Source organism: Dasypus novemcinctus, chromosome 22, assembly GCF_030445035.2.
Source record: "Dasypus novemcinctus isolate mDasNov1 chromosome 22, mDasNov1.1.hap2, whole genome shotgun sequence".
Taxonomy (NCBI): domain Eukaryota; kingdom Metazoa; phylum Chordata; class Mammalia; order Cingulata; family Dasypodidae; genus Dasypus; species Dasypus novemcinctus.
The window spans coordinates 60,264,050-60,272,726 of NC_080694.1; the positions used below are offsets into that span (position 1 = coordinate 60,264,050).

Below are 8,677 nucleotides of genomic sequence, written 5' to 3' on the forward strand. Positions count from 1 at the left end.
CAGAGTTCCTGTTTTATAACCTAGATATTTGACCTGAGGTAGGCAGATTTGAGCGTTTTTCTTGGACACCTTATCGCCCTTTTGTTGCAGATGTTTTAAAAGGGCATGGGTTCTGTTAGAAAAGTCTCGATAGGTGGCACTTCCAAGGATGAGGTCATCTACATATTGGAGGAGAAAACAATTATTGCTTTCTGGTTTAAAGGATTTGAGATCACTGGCCAGGTTTGTCCAAAAATAGTGGGATTATTTTTAAATCCCTGAGGGAGATGTGTCCAAGTTAGCTATTGCATTTCTCTGGAGCTCAGATTGTCCCATGTAAAGGTGAAAAATGGTTGGCTCCAGGGCACCAAAAAATGCAGAAGAAGGCATCTTTATGATCTAGGCAGGTACAACTGAAAGCAGGATAATTGCATCCAGCATCCATGTGGAATCTAAGCCCCCTCTTGATATAGATGTAGAGTGGACACAACCCTTCTAAGGTCCACAGGATGGAGGAATAGATTATGGATTAGAGTGGACTTATTGATACTCCATTCATGAACTATTGTGATTAGTAATCAAAGAAAATGTGGCATTTGTGTGGAGAAACTGGCTACGGTGGCTGCTGGGGTTAGGGAGTGGGGGGAAGTATATGATGTGGAGGCATTTTTGGGACATGGGGTTGTCCTTGGTGATGCTGCAGGGATAGCTACCAGACATTGTATGTCCTCCTATGGACCACTGGATGGAACGTGGGAGAGTATGGGCTTTGATGTGGACCATTCACCATGAGGTGCAGCAGTGCTCAGAGATGTATTCACCAAATGCAATGACTGTCTCATGATGATTGAGGAGGTTGTTATGGGGGGAGGAGTGCGGTGAGGGGGTGGAGGGTATATGGGGACCTCATATTTCTTCCATGTAACATTTAAAAAATAAAGATAAAAAAATAATTAAAAAAAAAGATCTAGGCTGGGAAGCAGATTTGGCACAATGGATAGGGCATCTGTCTGCCACATGGGAGATGCAAGGTTCAAACCTGAGCCCTCCTTGATCGTGTGGAGCTGGCCCACATGCAGTGCTGATGCACACAATGAGTACCATGCCATGCAGGGGTGTCCCCCACATAGGGGAGTCCTATGCGCAAGGAGTGTGCCCTGTAAGGAGAGCTGCCCCATACATAAAAAGTCAGCCCGCCCAAGAATGGCACTGCATACATGGAGAGCTGACACAGTAAGATGATACAACGAAATGAGACACAGATTCCAGGTGCCACTGACAAGAATACAAGGGGACACAGAAGAACAAACAGCAAATGGACACAGAGAGCAGACAACTGGAAGGGGAAGGGGAGAGAAATAAATAAAACATAAATCTTAAAAAAAAGATCTTGGCATGAAAATTAGATTGCTGATGAGGGTTTCAAGCTGAGGAGAGTGTATGGATTAGGGACCACAGGATGGAGAGTTATTACTGCTGAGTTGACTGTTCACAAGTCCTGGACCAGGTGGTATTCCCCATCAGTCTTTTGAACTGGGAAGTGTGGGGTATTCCATGGAGACTGGCACGGCTTTAGTATGCCTTCATTCAGCAATCTCTGAATAGGTAGCCGGACATTTCCTTGTGCTTCACATGGAACTGGATATTGCTTTATGCTCACTGAGCTGGCTGTGGGCTTTATTTCAATAATTACTGGAGGACTGTCATATGCTATCCTTGTTGGATTGCACTCTGACCTTACTTCAGGCACATCTTTGAAGGGGAGCCATGCGGCCATAGACTGGCCGGCTTCACTGAGGCAGAACAGTCTCCATTCCTCCTGCAGAGGGAGGGTTAGCACTATTTTCAGAGGGTTTGGTAGTCCCAGTGTTAATGTGGATTGCCCCGTGCTATTAAACGTAATTTGAGCCTGTAGTTTAGACAGCAGGTCTTGACGCAAGAGGGGGACTGGGTACTCTGGGAGATACGTGAGTGACCTCCTTACCCCCAATGTTGCAGGTCCTGGCTTGGATAAAGGGCCACTGGGTACTTTTACCAGTTGCTCGTGTGCTAGTCGTTTGTGTTTTTCATAATGATCCAACTGGCTTGGTCATTATAGAGTGTTGAGCCCCAGTGTTGACAATCATATTGTATGGTGTGGACCCCAATTTGGACTCCTACCATAGGCTCTGCAGGGCCAAGACAATAGAAACCCAAATCTGTCCTAATATTCTCTATCACAGTTTTCTATTCCTGCAAGCCCAATGAGCTGATTTGCAGGTCTACCTTATGAATTTTTGCAAACCCAAGGTTTGGTTTGTGATGCTCTGCTAGCTTTCCTGGCTAATATTTTAGCTGCTTGTTTTGAAGTGATGGGGTCAAGTGGCCTGCTGGGACACTCCTGCTTGCAATGCCCCTCTTCCTTGCAGTATGCACACTGATTTCACCCTAGGGGTTGGCCCCCCCCCCTCCTTGGGGCAGGTGTTTCCCAGTTTACCTCCCGTGACACAGGATTGCTTTTTTAAACTATTGCTGCTGTGAGAAGGTCTGCTTTTTTCCTCATCTTCTGGTTTTCTTCCCTCCTGGTTTCTACATTGTGGTTGACATAAAACTTGGTGGCTATTCTCATGAGCTTAGAAATATTCATACCAGTGAAGCCATCCAACTTTTGTAGCTTTCTTCAGATGTCAGCCTGTGATTGAGCAACAAATGCTGCATTGACCATTGTTTAGCTTTTGGGAGCATGTGGGTTAAAGTACATATGTAAAGGAAATGCCTCACATAGTCTCTCAAAGAATTGAGTGAGACTTTCATCGAGAGTTTGTAGGATTTGTGTGGTTTTTGCCATGTTTATCATTTTCGGCTCCCAGCTCTGAATCCTTCAACTAAGGCCATATGGAAAGTTTCTAGTTCGTTGATCCAGGTTGCATTATTGGGATCCCACTGTGGATCCTCATCTGGGAACTGTGTGTGGGCATATTGGTTGCTATCCAAGGTTCTTTCAGATGGGTGCTCTTTGAGCCAGGTTAGAGACCCTTGTGTAGCCTGCATTCTTTCTTCACAGCTAAGTAAGGTCATGAGGAGTTGTTTACAATCAGCCCAGGTGGATTTGTGCATCTGTATGATGGAGTGGAAGAAGTCCATCATGGCCTGAGGCTTCTCTGAGTATGGTGGGTTGTAGCTTTTCCAGTTAAAGAGGTTGGTTCTAGTCAAGGGCTGGTACTTGGATGTTCAATTTCCCCCTAAAATCTGGTCATCTGCATCATCATAAATTGGAGCTCGAACTTCATGGAGAGGTAATTGTAGGGCCACCCTTTTGCCTACTCCCCTGTCTCTGGGGCTCCCTGTGATTCGAGCTGTCGTTTTTCAGGGACTCCTTCCTGACTGATGGCCAGCACTACACTGCCAGAGGCACAAGACTTTGGGGGTGGCTGAGATGCATTTTCTGGGGGTGGTGACAAAGGCAGCTGTGGAGGTGGTATGTGTGCACTTCCTTGTGCAGATGGTGAAAAAGCCAGCTGCTGGGATGTTGTAGGTTGTGCACTTCCTAGCTCAGATGGTGATTGGGGAGCCCTGCTTATGGGAATTGGCTCATCCCCATTCCTCAGCACTGGCATCTAGGAGCAATTGCATAGTGTGGCAAGAGGTCATTTTCATCTGTCCCTTCTAGAATGGTTGTGTTGGCAGTTTATTTGGGGCTCACTTCCTCTGGACCCTTTGCATGGTACTTGCTTGGCCTGGTATCAGGGACAGCACTTCTGGGTTTTTATGTTAGGGAAATCCTGGCTTCTTTAGTCATACACTTCCCTAACTAGGGTGGACTTTGACTCACAGCATCTTGCCAGTCATCAATGTAGGGGAGCTGGTCAGGTGCCCTGATTTTCCAGTTACTAAGTCATGGACTTTACAGATGATCTGGGGTTCAAAAGTGCCCTCCTGGGGCCAGCCCATGCCAAAAGTCGGTCATTCTAACTCACAAAGCATCCTAAACTTTACTGGCTAGAACTTTATGCTGTATACATCTCCCTGGAATGCTCGGGGAAGGTTTCAAAATACAACCTAACAGGGTCCTACTTTGTTTGTTTCCCATGTTTCCACCTGTGCTGACACTGCACAACATTCACTCAGCCGTACATTTTGTCCATTTCTGGCCATGACCCTCTTGAGAGATTATGGCATTTCTAAGCCTTAGCAGGTCAGTATAAGCCCCTGACTTGGAAGAGGGTCCCTTTGCAGGGATGCCTTCCAGACTGCCCTTGACCAGATGAAGTCACCATGGAACCACCCCACAGAAGTGTGTTTCTGCATCTCATTCAGTCTCCACAATCACACAACCACCCCTTTTCCTTTCTCAGACCTAGAGAATATGGCTTCCTCCCTTTTCCTCAGGAGTAATGGGGTCTCCTCTCAAGAGCTGATCAGGCTCCCCTCCTAATTTTTTTTCAGAATTAGACTTTATGTGTGCTATGACCCCAGGGATCTTACCCGTCTGGCAGGCAGAGCTCCTTGCTTCATTCTCAGGGTCTCTTGAAACCTCCAGTGCATCTGGTTTCTCTGGGAGGGATCAGGGGGAGTCCACAACCTCCTTCTGGACTAAAGGGAAGTCTGAGGGTGCCCTAGGCTGGGATTCACAGAACCCTCCTGTCCTCCTTGGAGACATCCAGGAAGGGAAATAAACCATTACTGCCTCTGGCCTTCTCAGCATATCCTGGATGAGCCCCCAGAGATGTTGTAGCAGAAAGAAGTCATGTGTATGTGGTATTGAAGGTTAGGGTATGAGAATTCTGAGGAGGAAGATTTATTTTGACCAGTCAGGCTCAGCAAACTCCTGTCCTAATAAAAACTGAGCCCCAAGTAAGATTTTTGGGTCCCTTTTATACAGAGGATGTAGGAGTAGGTAGTAAAGGAGTGTTTTTATGCAAAAGAACTTTTTGTTAGTTTCTTCAAATGTTTTATCTGAATATCAGATAAGTTATATTGTCCAGGTAAGCTTGAATTAACATATAATCCCCACCTTCCAGGTAAGCTTTTAACATGAACCTGCCACATTCAAGGTAAGCTTTTAAGACAAACCCCACACATTTCAGGTAAACTTTATTGAACACATTTAGTTTGCATCCTCCCTGAATATCCAAAGCCTGTAGAGTTTATGCTTCTCACTTGGCTTTCCAGGGAACTAGGCATAGTTGGATATAGAATAAGTTTGAATTTATGTGCAGGCCATATTAACAGTACAAGAAGATCAGTAAGACTCTTGGTTTACACACTAAGGAAAAAGATTTTAAGAAGTTTTAGTTAGGTATATAACATACAGTTTATCTGTTTATTTAATTCTGCTTTTCATGAACATTAGCTGATTTATATTCAAAATCAAGATGAATATACAGAAAGAGCCATATATATTAATTAAGTGGATGTGTAGAGAGTCTATCAACTCTGATTCATATAAATACCTTAGTGAATTTGTACTTTGTTGCTATTTCATGTTTCTTAAATAAATATGTGCTGGAGAGAGGAATTAACAGAGAAAAGAAAACTTTTGAGTCTTATCTAATTTATCCTCCTGATTTGCCCTTCCTTAGCACCTTCATGAATGCCTTGGCCATGTCTTTGTTGTGAAGACTGTAGACGAGGGGACTGAGCATGGGGGTGAGAATGGTGTAGAAGGTTGACACCATCTTGTCCTGGTTTGGGGAACAATTGGAAGTAGGCCACATGTATGTGAACATCGCTTCTCCTTAATACATGCCCACAACACTCAGGTGCGAGGTACATGTGGTGAAAGCCTTCTGCCGACCCTCCCCTGAGCTCCTGCAAATGACAGTCAAAATCACATGAGTGTAGGAGACAATGATGAGCAATAAATGCAAGAAAAGTATCACTATGCAGTAGACAAAGACAAGTGTTTCAAATGTAGATGTATCCATGCTTGAGAGACTGAAGAGGGCAGGCAAGTCACAGAACTGGGCGATCTTGTGGGAGCCACAGTAGGAGAAGGACAAAGTGGCTGCTACATCAACAATCCAATCAAGTGATTCAAGGACCCGGGAAGAGGCAGCTATGAGTCTGCACATTTTCTGGCTCATGAGGCGGGGGTATTGAAGAGGATGGCAAATGGCAACATAGCGGTCATAGGCCATGATGGCCAAGAGGAGGCATTCAGCACCCAAGAGGGACATATAGAAGAATATCTGGGCTTCACAGCCTCCCACAGAAATGGATTTCTTGCCAGACAAGTAGCTGTAGGCCATTCTGGGGACAGTGGTACAGATGAGAATGAGGTCCACAAGGGAGAGCTGGCTGAGGAGGAAGTACATGGGCATGTGGAGACATGTGTCCAGGTAGATGAGGAGAACCAGGAGAGCATTTCTAAAGATGGCCCCTGTGAAGATGCCGAGGACCAGGGAGAAGAGGATGATGTGAGTGAGTGTGTGACTGAACAGTCCCAGCAGGCTGAAGTCAAGGCTAAATGTCTGATTTGCCCATTCCATGATGGGCATTTCTTTATCTAGAACCACAAGAAGTTATAAAACGTAAACATCTGATTAGTGACTTTCCCACTGCTGACTTGAGAACAACACACAATGCATGCCTAGAACTGTGTACTGAATGTGCAGAGTCTTTGCAGTCAGGTAGGATCAGTCATACTTCAGTTCTACAACTAATAACTTGCATCTCCTTTGCCAAGCTATTTCCAAGTGCTTCATTTCACTTCCTTCAAAGCAGGAATGATATTTTTTTATTTCATTTATTTTTCATTAGGAAAGTTGTAAGCTTACAGAATAATCATGCATAACATTTTTGAATTGTTATACGTATTTAAGATGATATCAAATATAAAACATGGTATCTGGCAAAAAGCATGTGACACCTCAAGGAACATATAACATAGATTTAGGTATGAGTTTATTAAAATATTTTATATCAATATTAATGTATTCTATAGCAGAGTAATAAACCATTTTGAAGTATTGAGAGGCAGGATAGAATAGGGAGTTAAGTGGGAGGGACCGAAAACCCAATGAGCTACAGAATCACCACTTAATAATATATGATAGGCAACATCCTGCTGACTTGCACAAGCTGGTCATCTGGGGGCAGTTCACAGCATTCGCCCAGAATGTGTCATCAGAAGGCAACTTGGGGCAGGAGGTACACCACCGCTGCCTGCCCACTTTCATATCACCTCTTGTGACAAACTCCTGCAGAGCCAGAAGCCAGTCACTGCCAGCAACCCTAGAAATCAAACCATCAATTACTCTCCTCCACTTTGTCTCAAATATGACAATCAGAGCAGACCTGACACCCCCAACCAAAAGCCCCTAAAACCAGCAACCCTAGAACAGAGTGAGTGCATTTCCAATGGAACTGTGACCACATTCACAAGTGTGTACTTTCCCCTTATTAAACTCTTTTCAAATTTTCTTTTAACCATGGTGCATCTTTGAATTCTTTATCATTTAATTAAGACCCTGGAAATCAGCACCACCTACATATTGCCTGTGTTGCAAAGTAAAATAACTCAAGTAATAGTTTGTTTTTTCCAAGAGATATTACTATATACATTCATATAAACTTCATTTGTGGACAAAATTTACAGATTAAGTAAGGCTATGAGTTATACAACAGTACAGATAGTGAAGTACAAATTCAGAATAGTATGTGAATAACACAAACAATTAATACATCATTAAGAATTGATGGTGGATGAGAAAGAAGAATACAAATTTTCAATTTCAGTTTGTGGATAGCAGTATCTTGAGATTTCTCTTCACACACTGAACAATGAAGAAACTTTAAGAAGATGTAGAGAAGGTACATAAATTCTACACTCTGTGCTTCTGCCAAAATCACCTAAATCAGGATATACCAAAAGCCTAGATACATCCCTCTCATTGTAAGAGCAGGAACATGCTACCTTTTACTCCTCAAGGAAAATTGTTTTGTTTTACTAAGGATTAGACAAAAGCAAACTGAACAGTTACAGGTTTTTCTATTGTTGAACCAGCAATGAAGAGAAACCCAGGTAAACTCATGGCATGATTTACTTTAGCATTACAGGAAGGGTGTTCTTTCAACCTGCTCTCCCCTGATTCAATGCAACTGCTTAAAGATTTGACAGGTTCCGGTGTTACCTGAAAATACTGTTGAAATTCGCCTTTCCTGGTCTCTAGGCCTCCAGCATATGTAGTGTTTCCCCATTCAGAGAAAGTTTTTCAGGGAAAGAGGGAGGACATTTTTAATCCTCTGTATTCTCAGGTCTCTCTCTATTCTTTCATGTCTGCCCATGGCGGGCTTACCCTGGAGCCAAGCAACCTTAAGTTGGGGCCCCTCACTTAGCCCCATTACAAGGACCTAGCAGTTCTGTATGCATAATGTTGTATTCTTTTTTCTGAAAGAGGGCCTCAAATTTGAATAAGCTGCAGGTGCAACAGGAATTGTACCTGAGGTTGTTCCACCTCCCTGGGAGAAGGCGTACACAATGGTTTCATTCTAGAGGCTCTCTTCTCACTTGCTTAGTGGCTGGTTGTTCACGTGAGCCTGCCTTGCACTCTAAGTCTTGTTTCAAAGAACATATTCCTGGTTTTCCCTCATTCTCATTCTTTTTCCTCTGGAGGTGGCAGGTCTACTCTAGATTGCCCTCCCCTGAAAATAGAGTGGTGAAATGAATGATGTGGGTGTATGGTTTGCAGGAGGAGACTGAGTCCTACTTTGCACT

At 43.8% G+C, this 8,677-nt stretch overlaps 1 pseudogene; it reads right to left on the bottom strand.

Moving 5' to 3' along the window:
* Positions 1–5,513: 5,513 nt before the first annotated feature.
* LOC101424290 (olfactory receptor 2M3-like) lies at positions 5,514–6,449 on the bottom strand (annotated as a pseudogene).
* Between the last annotated feature and the right edge of the window lie 2,228 nt (positions 6,450–8,677).